This window comes from Lissotriton vulgaris, chromosome 12, assembly GCF_964263255.1.
Source record: "Lissotriton vulgaris chromosome 12, aLisVul1.2, whole genome shotgun sequence".
Classification (NCBI taxonomy): Eukaryota; Metazoa; Chordata; class Amphibia; order Caudata; family Salamandridae; genus Lissotriton; species Lissotriton vulgaris.
The window spans coordinates 625,515,558-625,539,442 of record NC_141700.1 but is presented as its reverse complement, the minus strand read 5'-3'; the positions used below and the strand labels follow the sequence as shown (position 1 = coordinate 625,539,442).

The 23,885-nt window shown below is 48.1% G+C and overlaps 1 protein-coding gene across 1 annotated transcript in view; it reads left to right on the top strand.

Annotated features, from left to right (window-relative positions):
* The window catches only part of TANGO6 (transport and golgi organization 6 homolog), a 579,124-nt gene that overhangs the window by 17,135 nt on the left and 538,104 nt on the right, over positions 1-23,885 (top strand). The window lies entirely within an intron of this gene.

Below are 23,885 nucleotides of genomic sequence, written 5' to 3'. Positions count from 1 at the left end.
GCTGAGAAACCTCCTCCCATTGCTCCCGCTTTCCCATTGGAAAACGGTAGTACAAGCTTTGATTCTGTCCCGCCTGGATTATGTGAATGTTCTCTATTTAGGCCTTCCTGGCCGCCTACAGGTGGTGCAAAACGCCGCGGCTAGGGCCATACTTATGGTGGATCTCAGGACTCACATAACTCCTCACCTGAAGTCCTTGCACTGGCTTTCAGTACGTAAGAGGACCCATTTTAAAGCTTTGGTTCTGGCTTTTAAGGCCTTTCATAACATCGAGGCCCTATATCTTAGAAACAGATGCCAGCACTATGTTCCTCTCAGAAGTTTGAGGTCCTCAAATCAGCGGCTTTCGCAAATCCCAAGGTTCTCCCGCTCTCGGATGGGCGGGCGGTCCTTTCAGGTGTTAGCTTCGCAGCTTTGGAATAATCTGCCGCCAGCCTTACGTCAGGTGCAGGACCTCCTTAGCTTTAGACGTGGATTAAAAACTTGGCTTTTCTCACATTAGGTCAGCGGCCCTCTGGGAGCCTTGTCTGACTCTGTCACTGGTTCTTTTTCTTTAGCGCCGGGACACTCCTGGGAGTAGCCGTGCGCTTTATAAGTACCCAGTAACATTAACATTAACATATTTAATTTAAATTGTACGATGAGCTAACAGTCAGCTCAATATTTCACACAGTTTCATGGATCTCCTGACATCTGGCTCCTCATGGGATACTTCAAGGTGCTGCTGGGTGTGTATCCAGTTAGTTTGCTTGTACAGCTTTTCCACAGGTAACTAGTGTAAAAAATGCAGTGCAGGGGCAAATGATCAAACCACTTGAATTTCATCATTTTGTACCTTCTGAGGTTTCACAAAATCTTACGTTGGTCCCATGTAAACACTTTCACAGTAACTAAAATAAAATCACGTCCACCACTGATCTTTGGGAGTGTACCCTTCTCTCTTGCTAGACCTCCGTGACTAGAAGGTCTCCTCTTCTGCGCTGGTCTTCTCTACACACCCTGCCTATTTTAATGTAGGGAAACTTTTGTTTTAAAGGATCAGTCCATTTCCAGGTAGAGGGTCTTCTTCTGAGGATCCTGGGCTTAAGGCAAGCTGGTACAGTCTTTGTTCTTTAGACAGCTTGGCAGTCATTTTTCCAAATCCACTACAGCTCCAGCAGTGATCTGATGAGAGGGTCTGAGGGTGCCACTTTTATACCCAATGCCAACCTGTGTGTGCGGGTCCCTCTTTTTGTCTACCCCATAACTGGTTCTACTCAGTTCTTCCCCTTCCCCAGGGTCTGGCTCCAAACTGTCTAGGGTAACAAAGGGCAGGCAGGCCCAGGTGTGAGCTGCATTTGCCAGTAACAGAGCAGGCAGTTTCAGAAACCAGGAAGGAGGTGGGCACAGCCCTTTGGCTACCCTTTGAAGCTCAAGAAGGGGTGAGTACAATCTTCCCCCCAACCATTCCAATCGTGAGAACACCACGCTTCCCCACACCCAAGGTCATATAATCCCCTATCTGAAAGGAGTACATATAACACCACAGGAGAGCTATTAACAGTCATGTGACCCTGGACACAGGCAGAACGGCACATTTGGTTTAGGCAGGAAAATGCCAACTTTCTAAAAGTGTAATTTACGGAATAATAACTTAAACCTGACTTTACGATTACATAGGATTTTAAATTACAATTCAAAGGAGGGTTAAGAAATATTTCTATATCTATTCCCAAACTAAAGTTATCACTCACTAAGAGTAATAAGGTAACCCAGTGTTAGTCTATGGAAGAATTAGCCTTGCTATGGTAAAAAACGACTTTATGACTTTTTCACTGTTGGAACAGGTAAAACATAAATAACATACATCTGCCCTTTGCCACTTTAGAGCCTATCTTAGGAGTGACTTGTAAGTTTTAAAAAGAAACATTTACGTCTGACAAAATGTTTATTTTGCAAACCCGAAATGGAAGTTTAAAACTGCTTTACAGTACTATTTTAGTGAATTGTACAATGAGTGCTGCAGCTCTCTTGTAGTATTTACATTACATGCCCTGGGTACATATAGTACCATATACTAGGGACTTAAAAGTAAAATAAATGTACCCATCAGGTGTATACCAATATTACCATGTATAGAAGGGGATCACAAGCACTTTATCACTGATCAGCAGGAGTAAAGTGTGCAGAGTACTAAAAGCCAACAAAAAACAGGTTCAGCAAAGGAAAGGGAGAGGAGTTGGCCTAATGGCTAGGGCGGTCGACCTTGAATCTGGGGAACTGGGTTCGAGTCTCGGCAATGACGCTAAACATTCTGTGATTCTGGGCACATCACTTAATCTCCCCGTGCCTAACAAAAATGAATTTGTGCTCATGTAATGCAACTAGTGCTGTGTAAAGCGCTCTGATACACGATTCGGGTCAAGTTCGCTCTATAAATTTTTTTTTTTTAAAAAGCAAAAATCTGGGGTGACCTTTAAAAATGGGCCAGATCCAACACTTTCCATCATGGGATTCTTTCTGAATTCATAAAAGGTATAATGTGTGGGATCCCAGAATACCTTTTTAATAAAATCAGATGTTCAAATTCAAATATAATGGAACCATAAAACATTCCCATATCAGCCAACACTTTGTTTTTTTCCTTTCTATTTTAGTAAATTAAATTTGTCAAATTAGGTATATCCTAATACATTTGACGTAAAACGCCACTGCATTATATTGATATTAAATGAAAAAAGGAAAACTGTACATTTTTACACCTAAACTGCAACTGGAACCGTGTTAAACTGGCCATGCCCTTTTACGAATCTCGGCTCTGTAGTATCCCATCATGCCTAGCAGAGTCAGTTAGGCCATTTGTTTTTCATTCCATAAAAAAGAATCTTGAACACCTTCCGCCTACATTTCAGCTGCATTTGAAAAAATGCTCAATTTTTCCGGAGTTCTTTTCCTGGTGTCTGAGAATGTTTGCTATTTTTTCAGTTTTTTTCCTGTTAGTGTGAATAATATGTGTATTTTTTCCGTTGGGGTGTTTTTCTCCCTCCTTGTTTCTCTGTCACTATGCTTGCCCTCATCATCCTGACTGTGACAATGTCTTTTTTTTGTCTTCCCAACCCACACTACTGAGGACTGTGGCATTTGTCACAAAATATCGTAAAGGACGTTGCATTGCTACTGCATCAATGATGGGGCGTTCCTCTGCGAACTCCCCGAAGACAATAGGAGCTTGAATCACAAACTGTATTTTGTAGTACTACAGTAGTACTATTATTACAAAATGAAATTTACAAACCTGCTGCCGGAGACCTCCGCTTCCATCATTCCTGTCTTTTCTGTGTGGAGATCTCTGCTCCGGTGGCAGAGAATCTAAAGAATGGGTGGGGTTAAGGGAAATGTAGTGAGGGCTTTGGAAAGAGTACAAAATAAACTCCCACAAAAGAGTAAGACCATTGCAATTCACAAGCTACACTTCTGAAGTAACTACAGCCCTAACAGTGTCAAAACAAGCCTACACATACTCCAGCCCAGCCTTGGAGTAAGTCAAGCACCACACAGGGCCAGAAAATAATAAAGGCAAGGAATTAAAAGAATACCCCATAGGAGCTACTGTTCAATAAATGAAAGTAGTTTGACATTTAAAAAATATAAATAAATATGAAAGTATTTTATTTTATTTCTCACCAAGTCACCCGAACAGATGAGGCATGAATATTTAGTGATACTTAATCAGTGATTTTTATTAAAATATATATGAGCAAGGCGACTAGGATCGCAGAAACGCGACTTTCTGAATTGCACTGGTTAAAGAATAAAAGAACTTTGCATTGCACCAGCAACCGGCATATGAAAGTGTCTGTTTCTCTCCTGACAGTGCTCGTCACAGCATTTGGAGTGTTACCTGATATAGTTGAAGACTAAATGCAGTCGAAACGCGTAGGCTGTCCCTTTTGCAATTGCACATGGTGTTTTAAATAATAATAAAATAACGTAATTCACCTACTGCTGTGGTGCCGTGACTTCTGTCTACACATGTGGAGACGAGAGGAATCGAAGCAATATATATATATATATATATATATATATATATATATATATATATATATATATATATATATATATATATTCACTTAAAAAACCATAGGTTTCAGGCCTTATATAGTTAGGAATTAGCATTTAAAAAACCATTGAAATTGCTCCTATATAGTTAGTTGTACTAACTATATTTCGCGCACCCGCAATCCACTGCTGATGATGTCACATATTACATCATTCATGACATGGTCAGTGACATCACTCATGACATCTCAAATGACATCACTGATGACATCTCATTTGACATCACTGATGACATCATCCAGTGACTGTGTGTTTCTGTAAAGTTTAAATATGTTTTACATATTGAAGAATGAGTGGATGTATAAGTGTCGGGATGAAGGATTTAGTAGGTGCGTGACTGACTGTATGAGTGAGTGATTAAATGTGTCTTACTAAATGCATGGGTTAGTGACTACACTGTCTGAATGTGTGCATCAGTATGTCTGTTGTTGTGTAAGCTGCTGCATGTGTTGATCAGTAGCTATATGAGTGGCTCACGGTGGGCTGCTGCTGGGGAGAACGACGTGGGATCCCTGCGACCTGAAAACGCTTTTTGAACTCTGTGGGCTGCCTTGAGGGGAAAAGGATAAGGAAGTGTATTGCACGCCGAGGTACTGCGAGGACCAGCAGGCTTGGTGCCTCACAGCTGCTGCCTCTTCCCTCGGCGCTCCCGCCCCCCACCTGGATAATTTAAATACTTTTTGCGGCCCCCGCTCCGCGGGCGCCGCTCACGGTGGGCTGCTGCTGGGGAGAACGACGTGGGATCCCTGCGGTCTGAAAGCGCTTTTTGAACTCTGTGGGCTGCCTTGAAGGGAAAGGATAAGGAAGTGTATTGCACGCCGAGGGACTGCGAGGACCAGCAGGCTCGGTGCCTCACAGCTGCTGCCTCTTCCCTCGGCGTTCCCGCCCCCCCCATCTCCATTGATTTAATCTCGCTCCTATTCCCGCGGAGTGGGCAAAGGGCGGGCCCTCTACGGCCCTCAACGGCACGAGGAGGACGGGGACGGGCCACTCCCCTTGGCATCCCTATTAGAGAAGGTATAGTGCCTATTACGACCTATGGACTTCTGACTCACCAACATAGTCATAATACACAAATCATGACATCCAAGGGGGCCTATCCAATTTTCATTAAAAAACGATGCCCGGGCCAGGAAATGGACACGCACATTCAGAGCCATAGGAGCCTTACTACTATCAGCGAAACAGATACCGTTGATTGCCGTCAACCCCTATATCCAACTCAAACCCTTCCACAAACCCCTGTCAGTTCGGAAAAAATGTCTTATTGGGAAGAACTAAATACTTTTTGCAGGACTAACCCAACTCAGATCCTCCTACAAACCTCTGTCAGTCTGAAAAAATTGACTTATTGGGAGGAATTAAATGCTTTGTGCGGGACTAACTTTCTTTCTGTTGTAGCCCCTTCCCCCGTAAAAGGCTCTACTACCGACCCCCGCGCAGATAGACCTTGCCACCCACCTCTATCACCTAAGGAGGATAACAGTCAAGCTAGTGGACTGTCACAAGGCCAAAATGCGAAAAGGAAGCATGACGGGGTTAATGACCACGAAACAGAAGCCAAAATACAAAGACTCTGTACTGGTTCCTCATCGTCTGCCATAAATCCTACCTTATCCAAGATGCACACTGAAACTCTGGCTGACGAAGTAGCATCCCCCCATCTACAACTATTACCCCAGTTTGAATTGATGTTAAGATCTGTAATAGAACCCCTGCTTGACCAAATCAACATCTTAGGGGACAGGTTGACAAGCCTAGAGACTATTATTAAAGCCAATTCTTTATCTCCAACAATGATTGTTAGATCTGATTGTTCCACTCTCCCTATTGCTCCCAAAGTGCCTCACACTACTAATACTGTCCCAACTGTTAGTCAATCCCCCAACTGCCTACCTCACACCGCTACCAAAATCGCCCAAGCATCTGCGATCAATACCACAAAAAATGTCCTAACCGATAGACAACCTCCCAAGAGACTACCTTCAACTGCCACCAAAATTGCCCGTAAACCTGCGTTACCTAAATACTCTGCTACTAGAGCAGAACCTAACAGAGTAGCTTGCATAGATTTGCCTCCAGAAGCCGCCCCCTTTGTGCTTGTTCTTGCAGGAGTACCTGCACCCATCTACGGGAGACCTGAAAGGCATCAGGACTTATTGTACAAGGTCTTGTTTTGGTTATCAAAAAATAGACCCCTCCCATCCAACAAAGACGGTGGCATCCTGAGTGTTAGAAGGGTGGGTTGGTTAGGGTCATCACCTAAAGAAATTCCCGGGGACCTAGTTCTAGTCAAATTTAGGGACAGGCACACAGTCCCCTACTTACGATCCTCCCAGCCCCACGATAATGACGGCTCCATCTCCGTTTGGGATCTGCATGATTTTTATCCGAGTACCCCTCCTATCCCCCCACCAAGACCAACACCCCTACACAAACATTTGCTAGGTAGGGGTACCATCAAATCTCCTACCCCTATTAGATTAGCTCTTGCTATTAGAAACCAATAGTGAATGTTTATGAAAATCAGCATTATGTAGATATGTACAGTGGTTTTATTGTAGCTTGTGTTTTTATAATGATGTATACTTTTATGATTTCTTTGTGGAATCGAAATAAAGTTATTTGAGAGTGAGTGGCTATATGGGTTATTGATTGGTTGCCCAAGTATTTGAATGGGAGACTGAGTGTGTGTGTGGGTGGCTGGGAGGTGTGTGACTCTGTGCATAGATGTGTGAGCAGTTGATTCACTAGGTGTATGAGTTCAAGAGTGCATGTTGAAACAGCTATATGGGCGGTTGACTGTGTGCTTGGGTGTGTTGGTGAGTGAATGGATATCTCAGTGCTACATGTCCAAGTAAGTACATATATAAAAAACAGTGCATGTGAGAGTTGGCATATATAAATGACTATACATGAGAGCCAGTGAATGTGCGAGTGGCTGTATGGATCATTGTGTACTTGTATCAGTGATTGTATAATTGAGTAAGTATGTGTTAGTATATGTTTGAATAAGTAAGGTGTTGTGTGTATAACTGTATAGTTGAGGAAATGGAAGTGTGATTGATTCTTTGCATGACTGACTAGGTGTGTAAGTAACTCCATGGATGAGTGGCAGTGTGTGAGTGTCTGTATAGGTGTATGAGTGCATATGATAGTGTTGTATTGATGAGTGACTGTATGTATGAGTGATTCTATGGGTGAATGAGTGAATGTGTGTGTAGACCTAGGAATCAGTGAGTGCGTATGTAGTAACTGGTATTGGTGTGTCAATGGTTTCAAGAATGGTAGTCTGTATTTAACACTGGGTGTATCAAAGGTTATATTAGAGTGTGAGGAGGTGCATCGTATTATCACATGAATGATATCATCAGTGATGTGATCAGTGATGTCAAACGAGATGTCATCAGTGATGTCATTTGAGATGTTATCAGTGATGTCATCAGTGATATCACTGACCATGTCATGAATGATGTAATATGTGACATCATCAGCAGTGGATTGCGGGTGCGCGAAATATAGTCAGTACAACTAACTATATAGGAGCAATTTCAATGGTTTTTTAAATGCTAATTCCTAACTATATAAGGCCTGAAACCTATGGTTTTTTAAGTGAATTTGCAAGGTTTTTTAACACCTTCAGTGCGGCGCAGATTCCTGCACTGTGCTGCACTGTATTGAGCAAACGGGCTCATGATGGAACGGTTCCGTCATGAGCACAGGCCAACCGACGCTCATGACAGAACCGTTCCGTCAATAGCATCGAAGGGGTTAAATGCTAATTCCTAACTATATCAGGCGTGAAACCTATATTTTTTTTCAATAAATAATAAATACCTTAAAATATTCTAAATATTTTTTTAAAGAATAGTAAACATTTTCCCTATACTTTCCTGTAGGAGATCTCCGTCACAGTGGCAGAGATATCCACCATCAGGTGAAAAGATAATGGTAATAACTTTGCACTAAATTCAGAAGTAGATGGCTCCATCCCCTGATGTTAGCACACCTAGGTGTAACTCTCCAATCGCAAATGGTGACTAGCAAAAATAGGTGTAGAGTTACACCTGGGTGTAGCAATAAGTATATACATGAGTAAATATAATTGTGTATATTTACCCTTGTGAATCCGGCCCTAGTAACTGAATTAACAGTTTGTGTTGTAGTCACTGCCACTCATACTTGAGTAAGACCATTTTCATTCATAGACGTCGAGGATTGCTGTATACTTTGGTCAGAGTCAAACATTTTCAGCATTAACACCCAGATTATAAATTGTGCAATGCGGAATTCCCATGTATAATTCCGCTCTGCCCAATTATAAGATGTATGGGAAGAGCAGACTGGGTTTTACTGGCTTGTAAAAATGCAGGCCAGTATTCCCAGACCATACCCGACCCCAGCCCAGGCATGTGTGGGAGCATGTTGACTGGTAACCTGCTCAATGTCTCTTTTTGTTTCCTTAAAGCTTTCACGTGGTGTCCAGAGATTCGACGGTATTTGGTAAAACCCAGAATTAAATATACCTTTAATTCAATTCACCCTAGAGCGCCATTGGTCTTATAAATATGTTATTTTTTTGTACTATACTATAGGATGATTGAGAAAATGATGCCTTTGTCAGGATACCTTCTAGCTTAAGTTGCTAGCTTTCAATACCATATAGCTCTCTTTACCAGTCAAGAAGTAATGTGGTCTTGTAGTAGAGTGACTAAAATATGCAAAGGCTTTCCTCATTTAAGTGCAAACTTTTAAGCATCAGTAAATCCCACTGAAAGGGACATGGCCCTGGTCAGCGCAGACAGGTAAATCTGTTAACGCAGGTTTTCAAGCAAGCAAGCACACTCTCAAACTAAAATACCATCCAGTGAAAATAAAGTAAGAGACAATATATAATTTGTTGTTGAAGGAGGCATTGCATTATAGCTTTGTGAAAGTAGTGGCAAGGAAGTCTAAGATCAGGGGGCATTTTGGCGTTTTGGGAAGTCAAAAGATTTTTTCTTGCACTTTTTGATTCATCTTTTTTTTGTCAAACCAGGTTTTATTAAGTTTTCAGTAACGGAAAGAAAAAAGACCTGTGACAGTCCTGCATAACATCCCACGCAGGAGGGCAGCTAAGCGAGGCATGCAATATATGACACCTAGTCCAAGTGGGATAACAGGTACCCAGGCCGTAAGTGGCCATGGCCAACAGAGAGCTCGGAAGCTTAGCGAGGGTCACATCTCTGTCAGGTGAACAATTTGAGCTCAGTCTCAGGAGGAGCAGTGACAAAGCAGTCTCTAACATCGGTGGAATTCGGTAAGCTCGCATCCAGTGAAGCGGAGTGCCGTCACACTAATTCGTCAGGCTGTCGCAAGAACAAAAAAAACAAAAGAACCCCCCCCCCCCCAGCCCCATACCCCTCCCTCCTCCCCTAGTGGTAGTAGCAATGGCCGCACAAAATTGTTCATTTGAGGGATTGACAATCACACTTGGAATAGATGGAGAGATCGCACACTGGGTGGACAGACGGCTGAGGGAAGACCCTTGGATAGAAAGCAGACCAGGGGGCCCCATCGGAATGTGAAGTTCTTAAAATCATCCCTGAAGATATCAGCCATTCTCTCCATACTCAACAGTTTCCACAGCCTAGCATGCCACAACGAAAGAAATTGCGGGGGCTTCCTTCTTTTTCCAAGCCTCGGCCAGAGTGAGCTTGGCCGCCCCCACACATAACCACATTATCTTTTTGTCCGCTTTGGTCTGGAGAGTGAGATCCGGGTCTTGGATTCCTAGCAAAATATGAGCCATCGAGTCCGAGATCGGGTAACCCAACATCTCCTTAATATGAGATAGGATCTCTTCCCAGTAGGGACGAATGACAGGGCAGTCCCACCAGATGTGACGGAAGTCACCCAATAGACCGCATCCCCTCCAACACCTATCAGAGGAACCAGGAAATATCTGTCGCAATTTAACCGAGTAAAGGTACCAGTCCATCATTGTTTTGAGGTGCGCCTCGTGGAGCTCCACTGAGTGGTTGTGTTTAGCAATGTCGACCCACAGTCTGGACCATTCCTCATCTGATATGTTTCGGTTGAGTAACTCTTCCCCCATGCCCATGTATGGAGGCCGGGGGGCCCTGGTCGTTGCAAGAAGAAGGTTATAGATGAACGAGATAACCCCTCGCATGGTAGATGTTCTCGGGAGGAAGGCCTCGAAGGAAGTGAGCAGTCTAGTGGCTGCGTCTCTAACTGTAGGGACAGCGCCCAATGGAGGAGCTGGGCGTGGTGGTATCGCTCAGTCGGCTGGATACCATAGTCCCGCATACAATTATGAAAGGTAAGTGGCGCTGAACCGTGGAACAAATGTGTAAGAGCCAGGCAGCCCCCCTCCCTCCAGGCATCAAAGGGACCCTCAAGCGCCGCTGGTGGGAAGGCCGGGTTAAAGTGTATTGGCGTTTAGGGGGAAGGGAACGACGTCCAGCGTTATTCACTAGAGACAGAGTCCCATACCTTCAGGGTAGTGCTAGTGGGAGTACTGATGTAAGCGTTCTTGGGTCTATCACTCTTAGGTTTCCAGGCTAAGTCCCAGATCCGGTCCATGTGAAGCCAATGTTTCTCCGACATAGGCTGAGTCCATTCTACTAGTACCCGAAGTTGCGCCGCCTTGTAGTACAATTGCATATCGGGTAGACCTACCCCTCCTTCCCTCCTCGGGTGACGCAGCGTAGCAAAGGAGAACCGCGCCCGACCCCCTTGCCAGATGAAGCGTAACATCAACGTTTTAACGCGCCGGAAGAATTCCCCTTCAAGCACAATAGGGAGCGCCTGGAAGAGGTATAGAAGCTTGGGAAGGAGAGACATTTTAATCGCATGGATCCTCCCTCGCCGTGATATAAACATCGGCTTCCAGCGGGCCAAGTCAGTCTCGATTTTCGCCAATAATGGAGGAAAGTTAGTGGTGTAAAGTCGCTCGAGCGTGGGCGTTAAGTGAATCCCCAGGTATTGTATGGAGGAGCAGGACCAGGGCAGGGGCGTAAGTGGCTGGAGGCGAGGTATCTCGGCCGGCGAGAGCGTAAGATTAAGAACGTACGACTTTTCATAGTTGACCTTGAAACCCGCTACCAGTTCAAAGCGTGAGACGGCATCCCGGACATGCGGAAGGGAGAGCGCTGGATCTGAGCGAGAGAGGAGGACGTCGTTGGCAAATAAGGTGATCTTGTACTGCTCCCCCGTGAAGGGGAGTCCCCGAATATTCGGGTCCTCCCTCATTGCCAGAGCCAGCGGCTCAATGCTCAAAGCAAAAAGGAGAGGGGACAGGGGGCAACCCTGCCAAGTGCCCCGGGAATGCGAAAAGAAGGCTGAGAGGTGACCGTTGACCGTCACTCTGGACCAGGGACTGCTATAATTCGCTCTGAGCATCGTCAGGAATTTAGCTGAGAAGCCAGACGCCGACAGGGCCCGATACAGGAACCCCCAATCCACCCGATCAAAGGCCTTGCCAGTATCGAGGCCCACTAGGACCGCCGGGATTTTGAACTTGTTGGCCTTCTCGATCAGGTGTATCACCCTCCTAGTATTATCGTGGGTCTGGCATCCCTTAATAAAGCCAGATTGGTCTGGGTGAATGAGGGCCGGCATCAAGTCATGGAGCCTATGAGCAATGATGGAGGAGTAGAGCTTAGCATCTAGGTTAAGGAGGGCTATCGGTCTAAAGGAGGAGCATTTCGACAGGTCTTTCCCCGGTTTGGGAATGACCGATATGAGAGCTTCAGCCATTGAGCCAGAAGTGATCCCCTCTTCTGCCATGGTGTTCAACAGGTGGACCAAAAAATCACTGAGGTCAGCTACAAAGGTCTTATAAAAGACAGCCGTATACCCATCTGCTCCTGGAGCCTTATGGGGTTTCAGAGCCCTGATGGCATCCAGCACCTCTTCCCTAGTGAAGGGGGCAGTGAGGAGATCGTTCCATGCCTCCGACACCTGGGGGAGCGGACGCGCATTCAGGTAGTCCCTTTGTGCGTTGCCATCCAAGGTCTCTCCTTTATAAAGAGCCTCATAGAAGTCACCAAAGAGGCCAGCCTTGGCCCCGTCCTGGTGAGTCAGGACTCCTGCCGTGTCCCGGATGCCTCCGATGTACTCCTTCTCACGCTTATCACGAAGCTGCCGGGCCAGATGTTTCCCAACCTTGTTACCTTGCGAATAGGAGAGGCGCCGTAATTTCAACAGCGTATACTCTGCTTTGTTATTGTAGTGGGCCTGAAGTTTCCCCCTGACGGCCGTAAGTTGTCTCAGTGTTTGCCTGGTGGGGTTCCGTTTGTGTTCCTGTTCGAGTGGAAGAAGTTCTCCCTCCAACCCCTCCCTGTCCTTCCTGCACAGCCGGTTAAGGGCAGCGTTAAGGCCCAAACAGGTGCCGTGGATAGACACCTTGAAGGCGTCCCAGGTGGTAAAGATTGAAGTGTCTCCGGGGTCATTAAGGTCGAAAAATTCTCGAATCGCTTTCTGTAGCTCCCAACAAGAGGGTTCATCCCGGACTAGGGAGGCCGGAAAGTACCATTTGCGTTGTGTATTGTCCCCCCCTTCCCAAGAAAGGCAGATAGCGAGCAGGCTATGATCAGAGACTGAGAGAGGAAATATCCTGGCCTCCTGTAGGGACCCCTGTAGGGATTGACAAAGAAAAATATGATCTAGGCGGGAATATGAGCGATGAACGTGGGAAATAAAAGTGTAATCTCTAGATTGTGGATGGAGAGAGCGCCACCCATCTATAAGCCCCATGGTCTCTATCGTCTGTTGCGTCTCAGCGGAGAACAGGCCCGCCTCGGATCTCTGATGATGACTGCAATCTAAGTCCTTATGCCAAACCAAGTTAAAGTCTCCCATCACAACCAGAGGACCCTCGACAAAGTCTATCACAGTACGCAGGAGCCCCTGAATAAACCCGTTTTGGCCTGCTTTGGGGGCATAGAGGACCAGGAAGGTACAAAGTCGACCACGCAGCACACCCTTAACGGCAAGCCAGCGTCCCTCCTTGTCGCTACTAACTCCCAGGGGTTGGAAATGCAGGACCGAACGGAATAGAAGTGCCACCCCTCTGTGTTTAGTAGATGCAGAGGACCTATAAATAATGGGAAATTGTTTGTGTTTGAGGCGGGACTCGTCCGCTCTGGTCAGGTGAGTCTCCTGAAGACCCACCACATCTAACTGATGGTCAATAATATATCTCCAGACCTTCTGGCGTTTCTGGGGGGAGTTCAAGCCTTTCACGTTCCATGTTCCAAAAGTGAGCGGCATCATGGAGTATGTAACCGGCCTCGCTCTGCACTTAGACTCAAGTCGGACGATTCACACCACCACTGGCCATGCAGACCTGACACCTCCCCTGTCCCCCCGACAGTGTGAGTCCCCCAAATCAGTGTCTCCTCCGGGACGTCTCCCCACACATCAAAATCAGCCACCACCTCCAGCTTTCCTCCCAGTCTCCCCAGCTCTCCATACTCCTCGCATCGCAGCCAGCAAGCATTCTCCGTCGGCCAAACCCAGCTACCACCACTACCCTCCCATTCCCACCCTTCCGCCCCCCCTCCCCACCCCCCCAACCTCCCAAAAAGGTCAAGTGCGAACAAGTAATAGAAAATAGGGCGATGAAGAGGGCCATGACAATGGGCTCTGTAGAGGCCACCCAGAAGTGAGGGTCGTGGTCAAAGTTAGTATCCCACCAGTTCTTTGGGACGGGGTGGCTTCGCAGACCAAACATGGATTACCCTCAGTACCTTGTAGGGGTGTGCCCCTCCGACGCCTCCGCTCCATCTTCCTGGGGCTCATGCTGCTGAGGAGCTGTCCCGCGATGAAGCCTCCGTCACCCGGGCCACCGAGGCCCCACCCTCTCGTGTACGCTAACAGTGGGGTCCGGCCGTCGTGCCGCAGCAGGCGGACCCACCCTCTGCCATGATGAGGAGCGCCGCCGTCGCCTCGGCGGGGGCCTTGCTCCTCGGGGGCTGGAGCGGTGTCGGACAGGCCAAGGAGCTCCCTAGATGCCTGCAAAGAGCGGACCTGAACCTGCCTGTTCTGCCACCGGAAGATAAGGCGAAAGGGGTGGCCCCAGGAATAGACCACATTCTGGTCTCGTAAATATGTAGTTACTGGCCGAAACTCGCGTCTCTTTTGCAGCGTCGAGGCCGCCAGATCCTGGAATAACTGGGGGCGATGGTCAAGGAAGAGCAGCGGATTAATCCCCCTTGCTTTCCTGAGTATGCGCTCCTTCAGTTGGAAGTCGTGGACACAGACCAGAATGTCAGGAGGCGGTGCCCCAGAACCCTTTGGGAGACCCACTTGGTGGACCCTATCCATCCGAATTTCACAGAGATCCTCTTCACCCAAGATCTGCAAAAATAGGGCCACCACGTAGCCCCTCAGATCACCGGCTTCACCGCCCCAGGGCACTGCTCGGATCCTGATGTTGTTTCGGCGAGACCTATTTTCTAAATCTTCAGCGTGGGCCTGGAGATCCAGATTCTGCTCCGTGAGCCGAAGAACATTTTGCTGGAGATGGTGCACGTCGTCAGCCAGACCCAAGTCATGTTCTTCCAGGGTCGCAACCCGTTCCCCTATGCCGTCCACCTCTCGTCTCACCTCGCGTAGATCCGATGCAAGCTGGGAGTGTGGCTCCGAGATGTTCTCTTTTATAGTTGTGAACAGTTCCACCATGAAAGCCTTGGTGGCGGGCGCATTGCTATCTCCCTTCAGGGGGGATTTGCTGGTTCCCGGTGGCGTCACAGGCTGGGTAGCCTTCGATTGGCCCTCCTTGCCCGGCTTATCCTTGCAGAGTCTGGTGGCCATGGTGCCAGTTCGGTATGGACCGTCTAGAGGTCAAGCCCAGATACCCCTTCTCCTTCAGTGCGGGCGCTCCACTAGCTTGGCCTGTGCGGGTATGCTCCCTCAATATCGACCCCGTACTTCAATGGTTCGTCCGGGGGCCCTGGCGGATATATTCCTGCTCTGGTCTTGCCGCCGCTGTTTCACAGAGTAGTAGGCCGAGCACAGCCCACTGCGTTCAGAGCCATCAAGCTTACTGAGAGCCGGGTACGAGGATCGTGCTAATGCGTTGCGTGAACCAAAGCATCCCAGCAGACCGCCACCGCTATCTGGCCTCTGGTAGGGCACCCGGGCGCCCAGGGAAGGACGCAACAGGGGATACCCAGAAACCATTCCTGGAGGCCTCTCCCTCTGATGACCCCGGCGGCACCGCGGGGCCTCCACCCGGCAGTAGGCACAGGGCAGGGACCGTCAGCACCCTCCGTCGGCAGAGTCGCAGGACTCACCTCCTCCGCCCGATGCTCCACTGCTAGCCTGTCACGTGGAAGCAGCTAGGGGAAGCCGGACTCAACGCCTCCAGTCCCCGCACCGAAGGGCCGCACTGCGCTCGATCTCCGCAGCGCAGGACCCAGGCGCGTCACGTCGATGGGCCCGCTCCGATCCTCCGCAAACGTGGGGAGGCCGTGCACTCCCCGCCAAACCTCCAAGCGAGCCAACTGTCTCTTCGTTCTCTCCGCCTCCGCACCAGGCTCCTGGCCGACGTTCGCCGCAGTGCACTGGGTCCTCTGAGCAGTCAGGCTTGTGGGCCCCAAGCCGCGGCCTCAGGTGACAAGGGCTACCCGGCTGATGCAGCGCCCAGCGGGTCGTGAAACTCGAGGGCCGGCGCGGCACTCCCAGTGCCGGCCAGGAGCTCCCCGCTCCGGGTGTCACCCAGTCTCCGCCGCTTCACCTTTCACAGTGCGTCGCCCTTGCAGCGGCAGCGACGGGCCCCTCCTCCGCCGCCGGGGCCAGCCACAGCAGTCGACTCCGCCGCATCTCCCGACCTGGGCCCCCTCGCAGCTGGCCCCGTTGATGTGCAGGCCGCACCCGGACTAAGCCTCGGTCCCGAATCGGACCAGATTCAGCTCTGCGGTGGCCTGGCAAACCCCACCGGTCGTCTCACCGCCTCCTCGGCACTTGGGGGGGCCAGAAGCACGGGTGAAGGCGTGCCCCAGGAGGCTGCTAGGCAAAGCTAATGAAGTCGGTGCCGGAGGGACTCAGATTCACGTCTCACTCCGTCGCCATCTTGCCACGCCCCCCTGCTTCATTCTTTGCTAGGTACTGAACTCCAGGGTTTACAAGCATATTTGCAGATTTTATTTAATTATATTTTTATGGGAGGATTAAAGAAGTACTTGACCTTTTTTCAATGTTTTCATTAAGTAGCTAATTTGCTAATGGCAATTCCTAATTCTGGTGCCCCCCTCCTATCTTACACCAGCCCTCTACCCTTGCAGCATCTGATCCTTGTGGGCCCCATGAGACCTGCTCCTGCACAGGGATGGTGGTAGTTGTCATCCAGTCCTGAAATTTCTCCTCGATAATGAATCAGGGTGCCAGCCCTGCGGCAGAGAATGTTGGTCATGTCTGCGATAGACAAGATGGCAGATGGTGCCTAGGCCGCAAGGATTGTAATGCTGCTTCTGTTCATTGCAGACAGCATGCCCCGAAGTAAGACAAACAGCTGGGATGGCGAGGGCACAGGTTCTGGGCGCCCCCATGAAGACCTCAGTTTGGGTTACTGCGGACCTGAAGTATGGCTCTGAATCAGTGTTCTGTTGGGTGCGACCTAATCTCGGACAGCCCATACTGAAGATCGATCAGAGTTCTACTGGAGGCAGGCCCTCCTGATGAGTGGACTCCAGACCCATGGGGGTGCCCATACCTGTTGCTGTGGGTTGTTGGCTTTGTGGAGGAGGATCCAGGGCAGAGGTATTATTCACCTGGATGGATCTCCCATTTCTAAGTTGTACCTGACTTGGCCTGTCAGTGGACCTGGTACTGACCCTGCATGGGTCTGGGATAGAGAGGGACTCTGCCGACTTCTCACATGATTCGACAGTGATGCTGGGGATATCCTTAGAGGCAGCACTGGATGAGGTATGTAGCTAAGTCTGGGTGTGTGATAATCTTGTTTTGTGGCCAGAACCATAATCCTGCCAGATTCTATGAGGTGCACAAGAATCTTGAATTCACTTTAGTAGACCGCCGCTGCACCTTTCCTCCCACACAGCACAGATAGTTTACTGGGTGAAGCTGCCATGCGGTCGTGATGCCAGTGTATATAAACTGGACTGCCCTGAGGTGACGCTGAGATAGTGCTAGAGCGACCAAGCTGTTGGGGTGAAGCAACTGCTCCCTCTGTTTATTGGTCCTGTAGTTTTTGCACAATAAGCAATGCAGGGGTCAGCACTTTCGCCCCCTACTGGAGTGGAATTTGGAGCCTAGACTGGCCCTTCTCTCTGACTCGGGGTCTTACTGGAGTTAGCATTCAAATTCTCTTAGATAGGCCTGTGATACAGAGATTCAAGGCTACAGGTGGTTACCCCCAACCCCCGCCCCGGACTGGCTGTGGGCATTCCCAGATCGGCCTTGAGGAAGCAGACAGCTGCTAGTGTGAGGTCTACAACTGATATGACTGCTCTCTTACCAGCACTATATTGGGAGGGGGCAATGTTGACCTGTGTTACCCAACTGACTGACACTTGAAGAACAGTAACTGCATATAGCTTCCCTTCTCGATTTTCATCTGGGCCTCATCGGTACCCATGGAGAATCTTGATTCAGTCTCATTATTTTTGCCTCTGGTGGGATGGCTGGGGGATATCATAAAAAAGACTCACTATGGACCAGGATAATCAATTTCTCTATCACCCATGGCTCCCTATCTGAGTGCCTCAAATTGGTCAGGTTGCCCCCATCCTAAAAAAAACAAAAACACCTCCGACCCCCATCAACTACCGCCCCATTTCCAAGATCCCTACTCTGGCCAAACTCCTAGAGAAATGTGTATATGTGCAGCTCCATAATCACATTGAACAATTCCTACTCCTCGACCCCTGTCAAGCCGGCTTCCGTTTGAGCCATAGCACCATGACCACATTGTTGGCAATGTCCTGCGCTCACTCAGCCAAAATTAATCTTGCCTCCTGATTCTGCTGGATCTGTCTGCAGCCTTTGACTCCATCAACCATGCTACCCTACTTGACCTTCTCGAACATGGGATGGGCCTCTCTGGCACCATGCAAAAATGGTTCTCCTTTTTACACAACAGATTGCAGCGCTTCTTAATCAATCACACTCTTTCTGAGCAGTTTCCACTATTGCTGGGCGTCCCCCCAAGGTTTTATCCTTTCCCCGACACTGTTCAACCTCTATATGGAGCCCCTTACTGAAATCCTCGAACTCTCCAGCATTGCCTACTATATGTATGCTGACGAGTGGAAGAGACAGGAGTATAACCCATAGACCAAAATGGGACTGGGTACGTTAATTGTAATAAGAAACAATGTCCCACTAGGTATCAATAATAAAGACAGTTCAAAATTATGCATACAGTACGTATTGCAAGAAAGGAACACCAGGGAGTCTCAGTACATTTTGTGAGAGGGTTATTAATCACCAATTGCATTAAACACGGGAAGCACAGTTAAAGGCAGCACTGTACATGAAAAAACATCATGAAGCAACCCAAAGAACACTTGGTGAAAATGTGATGACGCAGTGATAGTGACGACGCAAGTGAAAGTGAAAAACAGCGTGGTCGGCGCAAAGTGATAAAAACAATCAATTAAAGGCTTTCACATTAAATATATACAATTAGACAAGTTGAATTTGAGATAGTGATAAGCCTATTAGTAGTGCGCCATGAAATCGCGCTGTTGTTGTCGACGGCGTTTCGATCCTCTATGATTCGGGATCCTCTTCAGGACAGGGTTGGCGTTGAATTAAGGTGCTGCATGGGAAAATAATTGATATTAGGAGACCGGGCAAGAAGCGGAGGCTAAAAAGGAACGTGGAAGTGTGCCGAGTGATCTGGCGCTTCACAGTTAACATGAAGTTAAACAAGCATTAGAAATGCAATAGGTCTCGCAGCATTAGAGTTAGTGCTTTTAGAATTGTTAATGGGTTTCATTGTAAATCTTTAGCATGAGGTTGAGGGTGAGGGGTTGAGGGTGAGTGAGGGTGAGGCTGAGGGGTTGAGGGTGAGGGTGAGTGAGGGTGAGGCTGAGGGGTTGAGGGTGAGGGTGAGTGAGGGTGAGTGAGGGGTTGAGGGTGAGGGGTTGAGGGTGAGTGAGGGTGAGGGGTTGAGGGTGGGTGAGGGGTTGAGGGTGAGTGAGGGTGAGGGGGTGAGGGTGAGTGAGGGTGAGGGTGAGTGAGGGTGAGGGATTGAGGGTGAGGGGTTGAGGGTGAGTGAGGGTGAGTGAGGGTGAGGGGTTGAGGGTGAGTGAGGGTGAGGGAGGGTGAGGGGTTGAGGGTGAGGGGTTGAGGGTGAGTGGGGGTGAGTGAGGGTGAGGGGTTGAGGGTGAGTGAGGGTGAAGGTGAGTGAGGGTGAAGGTGAGTGAGGGTGAAGGTGAGTGAGGGTGAAGGTGAGTGAGGGTGGGTGAGTGTGAGTGAGGGTGAGTGAGAGTGAGGGTGAGTGAGAGTGAGGGTGAGTGAGGGTGAGTGAGGGTGAGTGAGAGTGAGTGAGGGTGAGTGAGGGTGAGTGAGGGAGGGTGAGTGAGAGTGAGGGTGAGTGAGAGTGAGGGTGAGTGAGAGTGAGGGTGAGTGAGGGTGAGTGAGAGTGAGGGTGAGTGAGAGTGAGGGTGAGTGAGAGTGAGGGTGAGTGAGAGTGAGGGTGAGTGAGAGTGAGGGTGAGTGAGAGTGAGGGTGAGTGAGAGTGAGGGTGAGTGAGAGTGAGGGTGAGTGAGAGTGAGTGAGAGTGAGTGAGAGTGAGTGAGGGTGAGTGAGAGTGAGTGAGGGTGAGTGAGGGTGAGTAAGGGTGAGTGAGGGTGAGTGAGGGAGGGTGAGGGTGAGTGAGGGTGAGTGAGGGTGAGTGAGGGTGAGTGAGGGTGAGTGAGGGTGAGTGAGGGTGAGTGAGGGTGAGTGAGGGTGAGTGAGGGTGAGTGAGGGTGAGTGAGAGTGAGAGTGAGGGTGAGTGAGAGTGAGTGCATTTCTAATGCTTGTTTTAAACTTATTTTCCTGCACCTCCCGAAACAGGTTTTATTAAAATTGTATAGGTCTTTCTAATTAATTCTCAATGGGGTGGCTTTAAAATATCAATGGCATTTTATCACTCTCCTTCAATTTCCCTGTCTTAAACAGGGTTGGTGTTCAATTATTTAGGGATGAGATGTCCCTCAGTCGAATTATTGATCTCTATGTTTGTATCTGTGGCCAAACCTTTTTAAGCAAAGCCTGGATATTCAGCTTTATAGTTCTCAATGGCCCTTTCGAAATACGATTGCCCCAAGTCTTTATCTACAACTCAGATTTGATTGTGCCTACTGCGATGGAGCTGCAGTCTATGCAGAGACAACTATAAGAGTGGACTGGAAAAGGCAACTCCAACTAGCTTCGTTGCAATGGGCAAGTCTATGAGGCATCAGTTTGAGAACCCATACGAGAGACAGATGCCCCTTGGTCGTAAACATAACTGAACATAAACTGAATGAATCTGACACACAGAATATGATACACATTACATATAAGTGCGAAACTAGTTATGAAACAGACTGCACGGTTCCCAGTTTCACCACAAACTGTAAAACTAATTCAGTGGAATCTGAAACTGCCCTACCAACTTTGATACTAAAAGGCAACAAAACGTAGAAGAATTGATTTATGCATGCACTGGATTATAGAACATTTAGAACCTGGCATCATCAACATGCAACAGAATGACTGGTTTGAAATAGAAGCAGCATTTGTAAATATAATCTGAATAGCTTTTGCAATGCAATTGACTGTAAAGTGTTGCGCTATAATATCTTGGGAGAAAAGGGTTCAGAGGGACAGGCAAAACTGGTGTCTGGGTAGGTTACTAAGCCAAGCAAGCCTGCAGATCTTTTGAAACCAATCTCTTTCAATATGGGGGTTATTGTCTCTTTTGGGGCTAGATTTCATAGGTATTTGGTACAGTTAGGTAGTATGTAACAACTATACACGATTGTTGTGAGGAGAATAGGGTCCAGAGTTGAAGCATACATACACGAATAAGAATTTACAGCAACTGGATAGGGCAACCATTTTTATTTTTAAATGGAGAAAGCAAAAGCATCTCTGCAAACATCTACATGGGGGGGGGGGCAGCATTAAAAACATGTGAAATTATAACACCTCACAGAATGGTAGTGGTTCAGTGATAAGGAACGCCTGATCTATGTTCAAAGGGTGTCCATTCTGTGAATTGCAGGGTAATCAAAATGCGTAAAGGCGTTCACACCTCGAGGTAGGCTGATTATTAGCAATTCTAAACAGGAATGCAAGGTTCAAAGCATGTATCCAAAGCTTTTGCTCGAAAAATGCTTAAAGGTTTCGGAGCTCATGGGATGTACAACAAAAGGGCAATTGACCAGTGAGGTTCAGAACCGCCAGGGCAGACACCCAATTCATCCTCTGCTTTCACAGCTTATTTTTATTTCACTGTATCCAAAATACTAACTACTAGAAGAAACATAAACAAATGCAACAGCCGGTAAGTAGTACAGCAGACACAAACACAACGGTCACATCAGGTGAACAATAAAGTTTATTCCACTTTGGAAACACAAAAGTATTCATACTATTTACAGCTAAATCGTTAGCTGATAAACGTAGAAGTGAGAGAAAGAGAGAGTGTGTGTGTGTGTATATGTGAGTGTGTGACTGTCTTGTCTGGGACGTACTGACTGGCGGAGAAGGCTACCACTGAAATGTCACTATGCAAATCTATTGCTGGATGTATCTGCACCCTGGGAGAAGTTACTTAGCTATAATTTCCCTCTTGAGTTTAGGGAAACGTGTATGCCCCCATGTCAGGCAAAATGTCAGGTGCTTAGATAACTTCTCGGTAACGCAGTCCAACGGTTGATTTAAAATATATAAGAGAAAGTAGAATCTACCAAACTGAGCGGACATAAAAAACATACAAAATCATAAAATGAATTTACATCGTGCATATATTTAAAGAACTGCACAAGGATAGAAAATAATGGACAACTACTATCTTAAAAGCACAAACTTGAGGTTGGAGCCAGCCAGCCAGCCACCCAATCATTTGTCCCACGATCCGAATGCCTGGTCCGCTGATGGAAGGCACTCTTAAGGTGTCCCCACTTCACTGCTCATCAAACACTAACACAACGACTGAAATCAAAGGCAACGAGGGAAGGCAAAATAACGACGCACACAGAATAGATAGATGGACATGCGACACTGTGTTACGCGGAAGGAAGTTAGACGGAAGGAAGAGAGGGGAGGAGAAATGCGACACGGCGGGAGGGGGCGGAGCGGGTAAACAAAGACGGACGTGCACGCGCTTTTAAGGTCAATGCGCATGCGCATAAGCTCAATGCGCATGCGCATTGACCTTAAAAGTCACGGGCACTGCAAGGAATCGCCACGATTCCTTGCAGTGTAGATAAAGAGTGGATAAGTCGCAATACTCTCGCTTGCTCGATGCGCATGCGCATCGACAGGCGAGACCTAAAAAGGGGGGGGGAAGGGGGTTAGAGAAGGAAGGATCAATTGGTGTGGCCAGTGGTGGATGGCATGCTTAAGGAAGGTGAGACTGGAGTGGAGGTGGGGCGGGGGGAGGGGGGGGGGGGCGGGGGGAGGGGGGGCGGGGGGGGGGCAAGACAGGCAAGGGTTAAGTTAGACCAACCTGGAAAATAGGTACACTAACTGGATCCAGTGGTGGGTAGTGGGTCCAGGGCCTCGTACACATTTAATGAGTGTAGTTACAGGTAACGGTTACAGCGCCTGAAATTGAAAAGGGGGATGCATCGATCGGTCTATGGGTTTAAACCAACAGTTAGGTAAGGGTACAATTTATGCCTAATGCCGACGAGTTACGGTCGGTGTAGCAGGTACCTGAATCGCTGGAGGCAGAGCGTTGTAGGTTAAGAATCAAGCGATCACGCTGGGCGATTAAACATTCTTTCCGTCTGGGTGGAGTGCCTAAAGGGGGGAATGGGAAGAGCGATTAGGCGCTATGGTATACGGTCCGGAGCGGCGGTAACATTTGTAGCGCGTGTTACACAGGACAAGGGGTAGTTAGTTACCTGGGTTAGTCAGGCAGCGGTTGCCGATTTGATCAAGGCAGTGGCGTCCCGTGCAGAGTAGCGGGTAGACTGCCGGTCGGGAACCAAACCAGGAAGTAACCGATCTGGAGGGGGCGGGGCTGCAGGGAGGGGAGGGCGGGAGGGGGTGGGAAACAGGAGTGGTAGTACCGCCCATCGGCTAGGACTGTTCGTGGGCACAGCAAAACGTGGTGAAAGTATTGCATATATCACACCGTTGCAATTACATGAATATTTACAACTTACAGCAGAGTGAATATATGACCAAACTCAAAATGCAGGATAACAGTAAAATCATTTATCGAGCCAAATCACAGTCTAAACATTAGGCATGTACTCGGTGAGCTTGAACGTTCAGAGTATGGCAGAGTTCTAGTGTAGGGGGTTAGGGAAATTTATACAGGTATTAGTAGTTTCACAGGGGTCGTAGTAATAGTGGGAACTGGGGAAGGAGACATACATGAATTTGAAAAGGGGTTCAGGTGATGACTGTGCTGCTCCATTCATCAAGGGTGTTCAGGCCCCTATTTACGGAGTCTGTGAGTGAGATCCATTTGCATTCAGCTCGATTTAGGAGTGCGTTTATATTGCCACCTCTGGTTGGAAGTGTGAGATGTTCAATTACTTGCCACCTGATATCAGTGTCCCGGTGGCCTTTTTCAATGAAGTGTGAAACAAGGGGGGCTGACA